The sequence below is a fragment of the Bufo gargarizans genome, chromosome 4 (assembly GCF_014858855.1).
Source record: "Bufo gargarizans isolate SCDJY-AF-19 chromosome 4, ASM1485885v1, whole genome shotgun sequence".
Lineage (NCBI taxonomy): Eukaryota > Metazoa > Chordata > Amphibia > Anura > Bufonidae > Bufo > Bufo gargarizans.
Window position 1 is genome coordinate 218,691,585 of NC_058083.1, and position 16,614 is coordinate 218,708,198.

Here is a 16,614-nt window from a genome sequence, read left to right on the forward strand (position 1 = left end):
TGAATGGAATGAAGGGGGAGGCGTGACGTCACGGAGCCCGGGGGAGCTGTCATGGAGTCAGCACCTTCATCACATGCTGTGTCATAACTCACTGGGGCTGGGAACATGGCGCCTGTGGAAGATGGGGAGGGGGTGCAGCGCCCTGTCCTGATCCGTAACCCGGCCGTGATACATGAGACGGACACGTGGTCCCGGGAACGGCTATATATAGAGGAGGGCGATGGGGCTGACCCTGCTGCTACATGCCGCCTGTCCTCTCCTGCCTCTGCCAGTCCTCGTTAACTTCTTCAGGACCTTACAACCCAGGCCAGAACTTTTTTATTTTTCCATTCACAAAGACATATTTTGCAGGACAAATAGGCTACTTTCACACCAGCGGTTTTACTGGATCCGTTATGGATCAGCAAAAATGCTTCCGTCAGGGTACCTTCACACTTGGCGGCAGAGGATTCCGTCAAAATGCATGCAAAGGGATGGAATGCTTAAAATGCCGGATCCGTCTCTCCGGTGTCATCCGGAAAAACGGATCCGGCATTAATTTTTTTTCTATTTTTTTTTTCGGTCTGAATGCCGGATCTGTTTTGCCGGAACACTCGGGGCCGGATCCGGCATTAATGCATGTCAATGGGAAAAAAGGCTGGAATTTTAGACGGAGATAAAACCGCAACATGCTGCGGTATTATCTCCGTCCTGAAAATTCAAAAAGACTGAACTGATCCTGAACGGATTGCTCTCCATTCAGAATGTATAGGGATAAGACTGATCAGTTCTTTTCCAGTATTGAGCCCCTAGGACGGAACTCGGTGCTGGAAAAGAAAAACGCTAGTGTGAAAGTACCCTTACTGATAATACAACCGTCTGCATCCATTCTGAACGGATCCGGTTGTATTATCTTTAACATAGCCAAGACGAATCCGTCATGAACTCCATTGAAAGTCAATGGGGGACGGATCCGTGTTGTATTGTGTCAGGATGCACTCAAAAACGCTGCTTGCTGCACTTTTGTGTGCGTCATAGAAACGGAATGGCCTGCATTCTGGTGCACTCTGTTCCATTTTGTCCTCATTGACAATGAAAGTGGACAAACAAGCGTTCCCCCCGCTGTTGAGACCCTATGATGGATCTCAATAGCAAAAAAAGAAAATGCTGGTGTGAAAGTAATTTTAATTGAACAGATCCGTTTTGATTTTACACATCAGGACGCATCCATTCCGTTAGGATGCGGTTGTGTGAAATCAAAACAGAAAAGAAAGGATCACTAAATACATTAAAAGGTAATGGGTGACGGATCCAGTTTTTTAGGCTTTAAAAAAAAACGGATCCGTCACCATTGACTTACGTTGTTTTTAGTGACAGATCTGTTTTTTTCAGTTTTTATGACCGGACACAAAATCGGAGCTTGAAGGAGTTTTGTGTCGGGTCACAAAATGCAATGCTTCCGGAACGGAAGACATCCTGATGCGTCCTGAACGGATCTCTTTCCATTCAGAATGCATGAGGACTAAACGGAAACGTTTTTCTATCCTGTTTTGAGATCCTCTGCCAGATCTCAATCCCGGAAAACAACGACGCAAGTGTGAAACAGGCCTAATGGCGCCATTTAATATTGCATATGAAGTAGCGAGAAGCTGAAAAAAATTCCAAATGAGGTGGAATTGAAAAAAAACAAACACAATTTTCTGGGTTTCATTTTTTACGGTGTTCCCTTTGCGGTAAAAACAACCAGTTTCCCTGATTCTCCCGGTCCTGAAGGGGTTAAACATCTGGAATGTTTTGGGTTTACACCTCCTCTGCATACCCATGTGTCTCCATGGTTACAGAATGCAAACTGATCCTGTATGGTCTGATCCTATACTCCCTTTTAATTGTCTACCTATTGATAAGCTGCAAATACGCCAGGGTGTTACGTTTATAATAGTAAAAAAAAAAAAATCTGTTTTGCGGTCCACAAAATACAGATGACGTCCGTGTGATGTCTATGTTGCATCCGGTTTTTGGGGGACCCATTAACCTCGCATTTTGCGGACAAGAATAGGACATGTTCTATAAACACGGATGTGGACAGCACATTCATGACATCCGGAAATACGGTTGTGTGCATGAGGCCTAATACAGAATAAAATGTCTGTCAACAGCAGCATGTTAAAGGGGCAGTCCCATTACAACAACCACAGGATAGGGCAGAGATGGCTCTCCAGCTGTGGTGAAACTACAACTCTCAGCATGCTCCATTCATTTCTATGGAGTTCTACAAAAAGAAAATGCAAGGGGGCATCTTGGGAGTCATAGTTTTACCACAGCTGGAGTGCCGGAGGTTAGCCATCACAGGGATAGGGGATAAGTATCTGATCAGCTGGGGAGCCATTGGTTAGCCCCGAGACGATCACGAGAACATACGCGTGTGCCCCGCTGCATTCAACTCTATGGGACTACCGACGATAGCTGAGTGCGAGTGCTTAGCTAGCCTCATAGTTGTCCAGTCCCAAAATCAACATTTTGTATGTGCTCCTAACACCCCTCACCATCCATACATATGCCTCCAATTACTGTTTTTCATGCCTGAGCTTTCCTTTCCCCTGGAAGACATCACAGTATCCTGGCAGATCTGTTTACTTTCTCCCCTTCTTGTTTTGTTGAATACATAACTTTATTGATACACCATCCTGGCTGCACTGCACAGTGATGAGTCACAGGCTGGCCACGCCCCCCACACTGCTCTGCCTGCAGCAGCTACGCCCACTACAACTCCTGTGTCCATCTTTCTGCACACAGACATGATTCTACGATACAGCCTGCTAAACTGTGTATCTAATCCCATCTTGTATGACCCTGCCTGCTGAGCTGCGTATCTAAACCCTTATGCACACAACCATAACCATTATGCGATCTGCATTTTTTGCACTCCCATTGAACTGTTTTGTTTTCCGTTCTTCTTATACGGATTCTATGTGTAGGACTTTTTTTTGTCCATCTAAAATAACAGATGTCAGATGGAAAGGGCTAAAACAGATGCAAAATGTGCATAACTGAGCATAACGGATGCTTAACATACAGGGTTCAGTTTTTTTTTTTTTTTTGTTTTCTGTTCTTCTGACGCATCAAAAGAACTGAAAACGAAACGGTGATGTGAACCTAGCCTTAGTTGCCCATAATAACCAATCAGATTTCACCTTTCATTTTTCAGCGCTCCTTTGGAAAATAAAAGGTGGAATCTGATTGGTTTCTACTTTACAGCAGTTTTGATAAATCAAGGCCGGCGTTAGATTAGTTGCTCCAGATTACATTGTATTTGTGTGTATCACGGCTTCCCAGCAACTGCACATGGATTTTACAGATTTGGCAACTACAACACGGTAAATCAGGCTCCACCGGTAATAAGCTGTTTAATGACCCAGAACCTTTAGAGAAATCAAACTGTACAAATGGGGCATCTCTGTGAGGTAGTGCTACTAGCAAGTGAAGTAACACGCTAATTATAGCAAATCTCCTATACAAGAAATCTATGTTCTCTGTAAACTGAAGATGCTGAAACGGCGCTGGTCAATCTACAATACCGTATAATGGTGCCTTTACACATGGCGGAATACAGATGCCGAATAATTTGGCTCGTAAATAGTTCCCCATATATTCCTATAGAGTTTAAAACTCTGTGCATCATTAATCTACGCAGAAAAGCCACATTTCTCCATAGATTTCAATGGGAAATCCTAATCCGCAATTATTATAGCGCCATTAATTACATATGAAAAGGGGTGTACTGTACATACATAAAACAAGGTAAGCGCAATAAGTAAGATCAAGATTAGTTACAAATTGGGAAGAAGGAAGAAAGAACCCTGCAATCTACAAGGGATGGGTGAAGGAGGTGCTCATATGGCGGCATAGTGGCAGCAGGGTTCCTGTAGGTCAGGCATCCTCAAACTGCGGCCGTCCAGCTGTTGCAAAACTATAACTCCCAGCATGCCCGAACAGCCTACAGGTATCAGCCTACAGCAGGGCATTGTGGGAGTTGTAGTTTTACAACAGCTGGAGGGCCGCAGTTTGAGGATGCCTGCTGTAGGTGGTAGGCTTGTCTGAAGAGGTGGTTTTCAGGTTTCTTTTGAAGGTTTCTGCGGTAGTTGAGCGTCTGATATGGTAGGGTAGAGCGTTTCAAAATACGGGGATGCGCAAGAGAAATCTTGGAAATGAAATCTGCATCAAAATCCGCACATGTGGATTTCAGTGCAGATTTTTACACCATGTGGCAAGGCACCCTGATAGGGACATCTGATGCGGCCCTTGATTCCATCTGAGGACCACGCCTGGTGTTCTGTTTCTTGTGTGTCCTGGTGGTGCCATATACCGTCGCTCCCCATTATACTGAACCTGTTTGCCTTCAAATGAAACTGGAAGCAAACAGAAGCACCGCACAGAAGTCTGGCCCTGTACAGGTAGGAGATATCCCTGTTCACAGAATAGGTGGGAACTACAGCAGTTGGGTTCCCACCCAGATAAAGCATACATGACACCAAGCACATAATATTGTAGAGTGCGCACACAGAGGACAACCGCTGTACAGTGCACAGAAGATATCTGCCTGCTTCGCTCCTGATGGCAGGTAACACAAACGTCTTCTGCAGTACCGCTGGTCTACATGGAACGGGTTCACAGACGAGGCATGCACATCATGTTAGTCTATCTGATTATTTTTACAAAGATAGGACTATCCAGCACTCCTATGAGCGGAATAACATATTCTGTACTATATTTGAAAACATCAACGTGGATACATCTTCTAGATATTTGCTTACTCGTTTTGATCATAAGATTATATTCAGTTTGAGACTCCCAGCATGCTCCCATAGGAGTGCTGGATATTCCCTTCTTCATGTTTGAAGCTTTCCGACTATTTTCTGTGCACGCGGAGGACTACAATTAAGAAGCCAGGACAGCTGACTACAAGTGTGTCTTTGAACTATTATTTTTACGAAAACATACAAAAAAATCCCTGTGAAGTCTTCAATGTCGTATGTTCGTATGTCATCAGCATTTCATCAATATGTTGTATTTCAAAGGGGCCTTTATAGATTCTGTGCCTAAATCCGGACCGGATCTACATCAATCCCACCAGTGATGCATATGAATGAGTATTCTATGCCCAATTCACCTGCTCTAGAAAAGCTTGGTATAATGAACGTACCACAGATGTATAATCCACAACGTGCTTACTATGCAACTGGACTCCAGATGGAAAAGTCACTGATAAAGGCCTCTTTCAGAAGAAAGTATTTGCAATCCGTATATGGCCCAGATTTACTGTACCAGAATCCGCTGCTAATGTTAATGAATGGAGCTATTCACATGGGCGTATAATTTCCGTCAGTATTTGAAATCCGCGGCATGTCCGAGTTTTGTGTGGATTTGTTTCTAAATCCGCACATTACAGTCTGTGCAGTGCATAAATAATGAAGGAAGAAATGCGCATGTAAATCCAGAAGGAATCCTGATGGTATATCATCAGGAATCCGTGCGTAAGGCTACATTCACACGACCGTAGTGTTTTGCGATCTGCAAATTGCGGATCTGCAAAACACAGATACCGGCCCGTGTGCGTTACGCAATTTTCTGACTGCACATGGCCTCCACTATCATAGAAAAGGCCTATTCTTATCCGCGGCTGGGGATAAGACTAGGACAGTGATGGCGAACCTGTTAGAGACCGGGTGCCCAAACTGCAGCCCAAAACCCACTTATTTATCGCAAAGTGCCAACACAGCAATTTATCCTGAATACTACAGTCCAGTATAGTATATTTTCCATGTACTTTATCATTTAAGTATAATGACAAGCCTACATTCAATGTGCTGTCCGTGCTGTTCATAGTGTGCCCAGCGCTGATGAATGACTGGTAAAGTCCAGAGTATATTGGTACACCATAGACTTTTTCCAGGGTGCGGGTGCCCACAAAGAGAGCTCTAAGTGCCGCCTCTGGCACCCGTGCCATAGGTTCGCCATCACTGGACTAGGACATGCTGTATCTTTTTTTGCAGGGCTGCGGAACGGAACTACGGATGCGGACAGCACACGGTGTGTTGTCCACGTCTTTTGCGGCCCTGTCGAAATGAATGGGTCTGCACCGTCCAGCAAAATTGCGGAACGGATGCTGACTCATTCATATGGTCGTGTGAATGAGCCCTAATCCAGAGCCAGAATACTGACGGATTTCAATACGCTTGTGTGAAAGCGGCCAAACTCAACTAATCTTCAGTATGAATCTGACAATCCACTACAGGATTCTGAGCTTCTGCTGTGGATTATCGATGTCAGATTTATCTACTCCAAACCATGCGTATTTGAAAATCTGCGGACTGCTGACAAATCAACAGCAGGAAAGCCATGATATGAATGAAGGTTTGAGAATCTGTGACCATAAATCCACAACAAATCTGTCAAACATGTTTAAAGAGGAGCTGTCACCTCTCCTGACACATCATGAGCAGTGATGGCCAGTTCGCCGTGTTCGCCGGCGAACACATGCGGGCTGCCATCTTTTTTCACAAGTCCGGCGATGCACAGGTAAGCCCTTACCTGTGCCTGCGCCGCAAGCCGGTCTGAAACAAATGCGGTCACTGGGAGCAGGCAGCCCGATAAAGGCCCCCGGTGGCTGTTCTCGGAACTGCCTGCTCCCGGTGACCGCATTTGATTTCAGACCGGCTCGTGGCGCAGGCACAGGTAAGGACTTACCTGCGCATCGCCGGACTTGTGAGTTAAGATGGCAGCCCGCATGTGTTCGCTGGCAAACACTGCGAACTGGCCATCACTGGTCATGAGAATCTCCTGTCATCTCTCCTGACATGAGAATCCCAGAATCCTCCTTTCACTTCCATGGGTGTTAAAGGAACAGCCGAGCATCTGTGTATGCTGGGAGTTGTAGTTCCACAACTGCTGGAGTGTGGAAGGTTGCTGGCCCCTGATCTAATCTAACCATCTCATGTGTATGTGGGTGACCCAAGTCTTCCTGATGGCAGACGGGGAGAGAAGGTTCAGATTGGTTTCCTGGAGTAGAGATGAGTAAAGATCCTTCTCCGTACAGCATTAGAATGTACTGCCTCCGGTGAGGTGAATTCCGTTATTCATGAAGTCGCACATGACTTTGTTGAATAACTTTGGTAATTGATTATTAAAGTGAAAAACCTTGAAACCAAAGAAGTCTTCGATCCCAAGGTACCAGTCGGAACCAAAGCCGAGTTTGGTTCCAACATTTGAAGTGTTTTTTCACTGTAATAATCAATTACCGAAGTTATTCAACAAAGTCTTGCGCGACTTCATGAATAACTTACTTCGGCTCATCGGAGCCCATACATTCTAATACTGTACGGAGACGGATCTCTGTACAGTATTATAACGAATCTTTTAGCGAAGCGGCTTTGGATGTAGCGTCTGAAGCTCGCTTCGCTCATCTCTACCCTGGAGGTGTCTGACAGCCGTTTTCCACAGCTCTTCCATGAGAAAAGAAATCATCTCGACCATCACATGCTGCAGTACTGAACTTTTCTTCCATAGAAGCAATAGGGCTACCCCAACAAAAAAACATATTTCCATTTGTTTCTGCAAATTCAAATTCACTTCTGAAGACGTGTAGATGAATGAATAATGAATCAATTCCTAATTTCCTTCCTAGCTATTATTGCTCAGTCCCATCTGTTTTACAGAGGATGTGTCTTCTCCGTGAGGACAAATGTACAACATGTTGGATTAATCCAGTCGCACATAGCCTACAGGGTTTAGGAGGGAGTGAATGAGGCCGACCTCAGCGCTGATTATTTTTTTCTCTCTCTGCTTGCTTTACAAGGGGAAATGCTCAGTGAAATGGATTGTCGTTAATCCATGCAGGGCTTAAAATTCCTGTGACCCATATCCACATGCACTGGTTAGTAGACTAATGCACGCAACCCGCTAACAATATAATACTGAATACTGAAAAAATAAATAAATCCGGAAGATGAGTTTATCAATATTAAAGTGGAATTAATAAGAATTGGACCTGTGCGCAAAACCTGCCTAGCATTGTACAATTGCCTAGACAACAGTGCAACCCAGGGTGCGGACGTGTCTCTCCGTGCTCGAGGTGGGACGAGGCGACATGGTTGGCCTGGATATACACTTTGGGGAACATCGATGAACGGCCCTTAAGATAGCCAGTTGCAGTTCCTTCATTGGTAACACCGCGTCACTTGCTCACCCATACCAGGGTTTGTTAAAAAAAAATAGGCAACTTTTTTCCTTTTTTTTTGAGGCTGGTGATACCGGATTCGATTATTTTGGTGGTAATTATCATCATTTTACAGTTCACAGTAAACGCTGGTAATGAGGTGTCTATCATTCATTATTGTTTTCCAATTTGTCCATGAAAAATGTTGGCTGTCCATAATTTTGGGATAAGTTCTCCAGGAAAATTCTGGTTGGCAACTCTGGTGCATACAGGCACCCATGATTGGTACTAAAGCTCAGTCCCATTCCTTTGGATCAGGTCAGCCACAGTTGCACTTATGTTTATGGTGCTGTGTAGTGTAGGAAGGCGCAAGGGTCTGTCATTGACGGAAGTTATGTGTCACCAAGATTCCTGGCCTCGGTGAGGTAAGGGCCGGTAATTTAATGTGTCAGCGGCAGCTTGTGCTGGCTGACATAGTTTTGCTATTTAGTATGGCTCTAAAGCCAATCCGGGCCGGCTCTTACTGGAAGAAGCCAAAGTGCAGGGTGGGTGGCTGCTCCCCACGTTCCAGGCTGGGTCTTGGTTTGGGCTATAAAACACAGGCAGCACTGTCAGTTGGGAGGAATTTACTCCTCTCTGACAGTGGCGCTCTGTCAGACTCTGTGTTTGGGCCTGGGAGTTTGGGGCTGGGTAAAGGCCTGCTACCTTGTTGGCGTGGGAGCAGGTGGTTTCTGCTATGTCCAAGGATTTCTGCATTGCTGCATGGTGTGAACAAACACCAGACTCAAGGTGACTGTTTTCCTTGAAACTGACTTTTTGTTTTGCTTATCCTTATGTGTTAATAAACACAACTTTTTAAGTTAGACGTTGTTGTTGCCTCTACTGCGTCCACAACCCTGTCTACCAGAGAGAATCCCCACAGTAGAGAATGAATTCATTCTGCTGATCGGGCATCCGTAGGATTGAAGTCTTGGGGTCAGATGCCCACTTATTAAACATCAATAGGCCTTCAGTGGTTAAACCCCTTTATAGGGTTATTCCAGCCTGGACCTTTATGGTGTATCCACACGATATCCATAAATGTATGACAGCTGCAGGTCCCATTAGGTTTGAGCGAATTAATCTTCGGATCATAGATCTGAAGTTGATTCGTTAAAATACTTCAGTGTTAGTGTTTCCGTACAGCATTAAAATGTATTGGCTCCGTGTAGCCAAACTTCGTCTCGCCCAAAGTCGCGCGATTCTTCAGTGAATTGCTACGGTATTCCTATTGGGTTATTTAAAAACATTTTAAAATAGGAATCCAAGGTGGGCTTTGGTACTGGCTGGTACCTTGGTTTTTAACAGCCAGTAGAAGTGTGCACAGCCATTTAAAAGGGCCCCATTGATTTAATGTCCTATTCACTGCTATGTGAATAGAACTGGTTGTATAAATGGCCGTGTGATGTCCAGTACTTAGCCATTAGATGGCCATTTTTCCCATTCATGTGCATGTGGCATAAGCGCAAGTATAGCTAGAGTAACGTTCAACCAAGACATGAATTACTTAACCATTTAATGACCAGCTATTTTTTATTTATTTTCTTCCGTTTTTGCCTAACCATGTTTAAGTAGCCGTAACTTTTATATTTTTTTCATTGACCTGTCTGTATGAGGTCTAGTTTTAAATGGAAGAAACTACATTTTTTTGTGCAGTTTGAGACAACATATAAAATGCGTTGTAATTTATATAAATTTTTTGGGTTGCATTGTTTTCACAATACTTCTTTTACTTTAACAATAAAGTAATACTGTTTATTGAATGACCTGTGCAGAATTACTTTGAATGGCAGTTACAGATAGGAATACTCCTTTAAAGGGGTTGTCTGATAGGTATAAATGTTTTACAAATGTCTCAGAATTGGTTAAAAAAAATTGTTACTGATCCTTCTCAGTTTTGTTCTGGCACATGCTGTACCCACTCTCAGTCTCGTTCGATACACAAAAAATACCTGATCATCCAATCACTGAATGTGGTGGAGATCATTGAGGTGAGTATTACTTCTTTTTTAGCCCAAGTGAATGGGATGATTAGTTGTAATTATACTACGCTGCTGCTGCAAGCGAGACAACGTGCAGGTAATCTTGAAGAAGAAACAGTGCTCGCTTCCTTCTCATACAGCTGATCAGCAGGGGTGGCGGGAGTCGGATGGCTGCTAATCTGATATTGATGACCTCTCCTGAGGACAGGTCATCAATATAAACCCACTGCACATCCCCTTTAAGATATTTCCTAGCTGCCAGGGAATGAGTACTTGTTTACATTTGGAGGCTGCCAACCCATACAAAGCTAGACCTGCTCACAGCTATGTAATGCTGTGGTAGATAGTACATGACAAGCTACACAAATATCCTTGGTAGTTGGCTACAGAATATCAGTCAGGAGTTCTGTTGTTTGCATGGGTTTCCTTCAGATACTCTAGTGTCCTCCCACTTAGAGATGAGCAAAATGATTCTAAACAAATCAGATTCATCATGAATTTCACCCAAAATTTTCTTCCAAATGAATCTGAAGTTTTTGAGATTCGCTTCTGATGAATTGTGCAAGACAGCGCCCACCATTTTACATTTAAAATTCGGTACTCTAAGGGAAACAGGGCAGGTAACATGAAGATGGATGATCACATTACCATGGCAATCAGCCTCACAGCCAATCACAAAGGAGGATATTGGATGGGCGGTCAGGCTGTATGTTAGCTCTGAAGCACAGGCGCCATTGTGAGCATAGTCACTAATGTGATAGGATGTCTGCCATGTCTCTGACAGGCACAGCAATTAGACACACAAGGCAGCCATTCTGTCACGAGGGTGTCAAGAGCCACGTCTGACTCCGTTATACCCGGGGTCAGGAAGTCGCAGCGGGTGGCTGCGCGCTCTATGTCTAAAGATCACGGTGTTTCTTAGTGTTTGTTTTCTGTGTTTGCCTTGCTATCCTTTTTGTCTCACTCAGGGATCCGTAGCTTCTCCTCCTCAGCTGTTTCTTGTCTGCCACTCCCAACCTCCTTATATTCTCCTCTCACACTTCTCTTGTTGCCAGTTATAGAGCTTCCTTCCTGGACATCTATGCTGACCCACTGGAGCTGAGAATCTGGTTGTTGTTCCAGAGTGCTACCCTCCGGATCCCTGTTGGGCTTTTGTTGTCTCCTGTTGTTGCCCACCTGGGATTATATGTTTAGTTTGTATTGTCTGTCCTCCCCTTGGTGTTTTCCTTTAGAGCTAGTGGTGCGGACTAGTGTTCCCACCGCCCTGTTCACTATCTAGGGCTCATCCTAGGGAAAGCCAGGGTTTTAGGCACGTGATCGGCGTACGGGTGAGGAACCCGTCTAGGGACGACAGGGCAGCCAGGCGCCAGCCGCAAGGTGAGTCAGGGGTCACCACCTTCCCTCTCACTAGGGCAGGGCCTCCCTCTTTTCCTCCCTCCGTGTCACGTATGTGACAGTTACGCCGATCGTGATACATTCTAGGGTCCTACAGGAACAGTTTAGTGAGCGTGAAGACAATCTATTTAGTTAGGTAGATTGAAATACTAGGTACAAATTCAGGTTTTATCATTAGGGACAGGATGGGGGCAGTTAGTGTACCATATGTATGTATTCAGGACTGGAGCTATTCGTAACTTCATGTGTTGCACTGCACAAGACATGATGGATTCATTAACAACAACCAAACAAGGCTACTTTCACACTTGCGGCAGGACGGATCCGGCAGGCTGGTCTCCCTGTCGGATCCGTCCTTCCGCTGTTTCGCCCCTATTGACTATAATGGGGACGGGGGCTGAGCCCCAGCGCAGCACGGCGAAAGCCGCCGGACTAAAAAGTTGGACATGCAGGACTTTTTAGTCCGGCGGCTTTCGCTGTGCACCACCGTGCTGCGCCGGAGCTCAGCCCCCGTCCCCATTATAGTCAATGGGGACAGAGCAGCGATATAGCGGAAGGACAGATCCGCCAGGGAGAGCAGCCTGCCGGATCCGTCCTGCCGCAAGTGTGAAAGTACCCTAACCAATGAATTATGAACCTATCAGACTGGAACTTGGCTGGGGGCGGCGGGCCTTCCCTGGAGCTGCTTGATTGATTTTCTTTTCTTTCCTTTTCCTTGCCCTGCTCAGTGCACCTGTCCTTAAGTACTGCTCTGGGCGAGGGGGCGGAACCTTGTGCCTGCCTGTGCCGTGCATGCCGCTGCTGCTCCAGCCTCCAGACAGTCTTGACTCTCTGAAAGAGACCGAATCAGCGGCAGCGGCGCAGGCTCAGCAGACACCTGCGCCCGGCGGGGGGCCCCCTCCAACACTTGACTCACCCAGAGTGAGTAACTTAGTTTAATGTATTAATTACATTACTGCCGGCTGCCGCGCGGCGCCGGCGGCAGCCCGCAGAGTCCAGCAGCACTGTCACAACTGACAATAAGAATAGTAAGGCCGGGCCGGCGCTAGGGGCCCCCTAATGAGCGGGGGCCCGGGGGCAATTGCCCCCCTTGCCTCTATGGTAGCGCCGGCCCTGAGGGTAACTACAGGGAAAGGACAAACAACACAAATCCCCAAAGGGAGACAGCAACAGGAGACAAGACAGGAGTCAACCGGGGATCCAACAGCTCCAGTTCCAGCAACTCCAACTCCACCAGAGGACAGAATAGAAGATCTGGAAAGAAGGTCTATATCTGGCAACAAGGGAAGCAGAAAGGGAGAATATATAGTAGCTGGAAAGGAAAGGCTACAGATTCTTAACTGGGTCAAAAAGGATCGCAAACCTAAGCAGGAAAACCTGGACCGGAATCTATTCTCACCATTAGGTCATGAAGCGATCTTTTGACAAACGAAACGCATAGCCACCCGCTGCGACCTTCTGACCCCAGGCACAACGGGGTCAGGTCGTGACATATACAGTCCCTGCTTTATAGGATTCATTTCTCTTACCAGTGTTTTGCATGTAAGTGCACAAAAAGTCATAAAAAGAACAAATACTGTTGTTGCCCTTGGCCAGCAATATGATGCTTGTGTTGTTTTCTAGCCTTTATATCTAATGTCGCAATTGGAATCTGTTCTGTTGCTACATTCACCATAAACGTTTTTTCTAGTTTGCTTAGCATGAAGTCATTTTACTAGATGCTAGTAAGGCTCCATTCACACATCCGTAGCGTGTTTTGCGGATCTGCAAAACACGGACACGGCAATGTGCGTTCCGCATTTTGAGGACCGCACATCGCCGGCACTAATAGAATATGCCTATTCTTGTCCGTAATTGCAGACAAGAATAGGACATGTTCTATTTTTTTCGAGAACGGAAATGCAGACCCGGATGTGCGGCCCCATAAAAATGAATAGGTCCGCAATTCCGAAACGAAATTGCGGACGTGTGAATGGGGCCTTAGGGTGAGTTCAGATCACTGCTACTTATTTACATTGTACTGTGGAGCAGAAGAATGGAAAAAACGGAATGGCTAGATGCGGCATATAACTTACACAAACGGAAACTAACCGATTCCATTAACTATAATGGGATCCGTTTGGTTTCTGTTCCAGAGAACATTTTTTAGTGGAGAAAAAAGTCCTGCATTCAGGACTCTTTTCTCCACTATTTTTGAGGAACACTGTGATGGAAGCACTGTATGGAGCCTCCAATCCAGATGTGAACATAGCCTTAGAGGAGCAGTACAACAAAAATAACGAAAGTGCCAGACTCACATAACTGAGACAAATGGAGCTGAACAGACTCCATTGACTGCAATGGAGTGCGTTGACAAAAGGCCTGGAATCTGACGGAGGCCCTGAGCTCAGCTTCAAAGGTGGATGTGAACAAGCCCTAAGACACAACTGTAAGTCCACAGTAATATTCTATTCCAAATAACGGAGCTTGAAGTAAACACTTCCCAGCTCATTGAGATGTATTATACACGTCTGACTGCCTCTTTTGTCTTGTCTATTGATGGGGAAGGCTGCTTGGTTACATGGCACTGCTGCTCTGCCTATGGACTATGGCTGTGGACATGGAGATGTTACCTTGTAGTAGTAATTTTTATTGGTGTGGTGCCTCAGCTCAAATTATCCTAAATTGTTCTCTCTGGTTTCCCTATGAAAGGATAATGGATCAATAAACAAATTACCTGATAGGTTGGCTCCTTAAGGGCCCTTTACAATGGCCGACAATTGAATAGATCATCTCTAACCAGCGTTACTAGTAATGCTAGTTAGCGATGATCTGGCGGTGTAAATGCACCACCGATTACCCAATGAAAAAGCAAAATGCTCGTTTATCGGGTAATTTAATTTTTTTCGTGCAGCACAGAAGATCATCGTTTCCTGGTGGCAGATTGTGCTGTGTAAACCTGATCTACTGCCGGGAAGAGCGATGTCATTAGTGATCAATCCTCCCCATACTCTGGAGGAGATCGCTGCATGTAAATGCACCGCTCTCCTCCGCTAGCGATCGCCAGATTGTCGGAATGGAACGCTTCCTTCTCAACAATCTACTAAATCGTCGTCCCGTGTAAAGGGACCATTACAGTGTGATCCCATGGTGCAGCTGGTTGAGCAGATGAATTTTCTACAAACTCATGCGACCATTATTTGTCGCAGGTGGACATCGCTTTACCGCTTGTGTCCAGGAGCGCCAGCCAGTGCATTTTCATTGACATGAGTGTGAGTTACGATAACCTGAATTTCAGTTCGCTGGTAGAGATGTATCAAAACTGATGCAAAGGAAAAATGGTGCATCTGTCTAAGGCATACAGAGTTTGTTAGTGCCTCCAGGGTGGTGCACCGGAGGTGAATATCACAGTATTCAGCTCTAACTTCCCCCAATGCGTCAGATCCTTGCAGTTACTACTCAACCATTTTGTTAATCCAATTTACTAGCATAAAAAAACTGGATGGTAACAAGTTCACACCTCCTTCAGATTGTCATGGGGCTGATAAGAAGAACCCTTGTAAAATCGAAGGTACGATGCGGTACAGTATGGACCCATAGAATTATGGTCACCGTAATATCAATGCTTTCCATACAGATTCATAATATGACTGTAACATTTAAATAGGCTAGGAATAACCTTTTAATTTTAGCAGCAGGAAGCTTGTAATTAACATTAATTGGAGCTACCAGCTTGGAAAAATCCAGTTCATCCAGTGCTGAGTTTCAGTAACTTAGTGTTACTCCCTATATATATCTTTTATATGGTTATAGTTGTATGTCTTTCTAAGAATAGTTACTGGTAAGGCAATAGAACCTTACAGAAAAGCTTTACACTGACAGTACTGATAATGATGATAATAATAATTTATGTCTATCAATTATGTGTCTTTTTATTTGGACATCAAAACTCAAATTAAAAGGTGTTATGCTACGACTGATGTAAAAAAATAAAAATCAGACATCATATAGCACATGGCAATCTCTAATAAAGCTAGAACCAGCCCTGTACCTCACATGGATGCAGAGATCTCCCTATTCATTGCTCTGCTAGATTATCTTCAGCCTGACAGCTCGGGGACGTGTCCTTTCTGCTGCAGCTCTCTACCTGTTAATGCCATGGCTTCTAATGGAACATATGGCTGGTGGCAGTTGAAGATTTAAACAGCAATTGGTATTTTATTGAATAGCTCACTGGCCATAGTAAATTTTCAATGACATGCAATTACAAAAGTATTCAGATTCAGGTGCTGGTTTGAAAACTGTAGAATATGTTTCCTGACACAACCCCTTTAAGTTTTTACAAACATCATGTTGTCTGACTTTGGGAAATGTGCAGCGTTATTCAAGGTGTTTAAACCGATTTTCTGAGATTTTGATATTGATGGCCTATCTTCAGGCTAGGTCATCGATATCTCATTGGGGGGAGTGTGAATCCCGTTACCCTTGTTGATTAGCTGTTTAAAGAGGTTCTTCTTAGGCCAGTGAAGTCATGTTTATCAGTCACACGGACTAGGCATAGCTCAAGTGAATGGGCTTGAGCTGCAATACCGAGCATAGCTGCGATACATTGTACAGCGTTGTGCTTGGTATGTCGTGAGAAGGCCGCGGTGCTCACTGTAGCGCCACTGCCTTCTCAAACAGCCGCGGTGCTCACTGCATTGCCGCTGCCTTCTCAAACAGCTGATTGGCGGCAGTCCCAGGTGTCGGACCCACACCGATCAGATGCTGATGATCTATCCAGAGTATAGATAATCAGTTAAAACAAACTGCAGAACCCCTTTAAGGCATACAGTAATAAAAAGGCAATTGTGCATGTGAAGTAAAAAAGCCTTTACTCTGTATTGCCTGCTCTTACAGTTTACTATGCCGAGCAGCCCCATTTAGAGGATGTCCACATGGCACATTTTCCACACGTGGCAGGAATCCGAGCTTGACACCTGGATATCTGCCATGGATTTAGATTAACAACTGCCATGGGTCTGTATC

At 45.0% G+C, this 16,614-nt stretch overlaps 1 protein-coding gene across 6 annotated transcripts in view; it reads right to left on the minus strand.

Moving 5' to 3' along the window:
• LOC122934525 (testis development related protein) overlaps positions 1–16,614 on the minus strand; it is a 141,533-nt gene that overhangs the window by 103,855 nt on the left and 21,064 nt on the right. Inside the window, exon 1 of one of the 6 annotated variants that reach the window (XM_044290067.1) lies at positions 93–165. The exons of 2 other annotated variants lie outside the window; for them this stretch is intronic. The gene's annotated coding sequence lies outside the window, so the exon portion shown is untranslated. Of the gene's footprint in view, positions 1–64; positions 166–16,614 lie in introns of those variants that run through there. 3 more of the 6 variants (XM_044290064.1, XM_044290068.1, XM_044290065.1) reach the window with 3 other exon arrangements.